Genomic DNA, 381 nt, shown 5'->3' on the forward strand with positions numbered 1-381 from the left:
TGCCTACATAAGCACAGTTCCAAAAGGAGACAACTTGGTTAGAAAGTATTAGAATATTTTAGAAGTACGTGATTATTGACGCACGTGCTAAGCGCGTGTTGAGAAAGACAACGGTGCTCATCGTTAGCTCTTTCGTTGACTAGAGACGAAGTTTTAGTAGTAGCTTTCGCGATCCGTCGACGGGCACTCCGCTGGCGCTGTGAGTCAATTAATTAATTCAGCCGGCGAGTAGCTTCGCTTATCTTTTTCCTGTCGCAGTGGTAACTTTCGTCGCTTTGCCTTTGACGAAATAGCAGACAGAGAGCGCTTTTTGGGAGCATTTTGACAGTGTACAGGCGGGTTTGCTGTAATTGCGACTTTTTGTCGCGCTTTAGCCAAAAC

The sequence above is a fragment of the Corticium candelabrum genome, chromosome 13, assembly GCF_963422355.1.
Source record: "Corticium candelabrum chromosome 13, ooCorCand1.1, whole genome shotgun sequence".
Lineage (NCBI taxonomy): Eukaryota > Metazoa > Porifera > Homoscleromorpha > Homosclerophorida > Plakinidae > Corticium > Corticium candelabrum.